This window comes from Fragaria vesca, linkage group LG1, assembly GCF_000184155.1.
Source record: "Fragaria vesca subsp. vesca linkage group LG1, FraVesHawaii_1.0, whole genome shotgun sequence".
Classification (NCBI taxonomy): domain Eukaryota; kingdom Viridiplantae; phylum Streptophyta; class Magnoliopsida; order Rosales; family Rosaceae; genus Fragaria; species Fragaria vesca.
The window spans coordinates 17,428,623-17,429,214 of record NC_020491.1 but is presented as its reverse complement, the minus strand read 5'-3'; positions in this window follow the sequence as shown (position 1 = coordinate 17,429,214).

Below are 592 nucleotides of genomic sequence, written 5' to 3'. Positions count from 1 at the left end.
TGGGTCGTGTCATTTGTAATATGTTAACTGGAAACGCTTCCACATATAGCTCTTATGCGTTAGAGATATATATATATATATATATATATATATATGTGGTTTTGTTTTGGACTTCTTCAAAAGAGGAGAGGTCTTTCAGGTTTTATTGTGTTCAGATGCATGCAGGGACGGAGTTAGGATTTCAAAATAGGCTAGGCTAAATTGTCTTTCAGTAAAAACTTCGAAAATATGAATGTAAAATTTTGTATAATCCAAAAAATTAAGTAACAGGTTTAACTGATTAATATAGAAATTTGGATTGAAGCCATGAATTTAATCGAATATGTATGCATTATGGATATTTTGTTTTCAATTAATTCCTAATTACTCTCTTGCTTATTAATAAGAGGTAGACTCTTTGACTTTTTTTGCTTAACAAACGGGAATTATGACAATTTGACTGGGCTAAGCATCCATAGTTACAGTATGTTAAAGATTAATGCAGGTATTTCATTCAAATATTAACAAAAACTCTCTGGGCTATAGTCAGGTACCACTGCACTATCCTCCGTTTCTGGATGCATGTGACCACATGATGAAGACATCTGTTCAT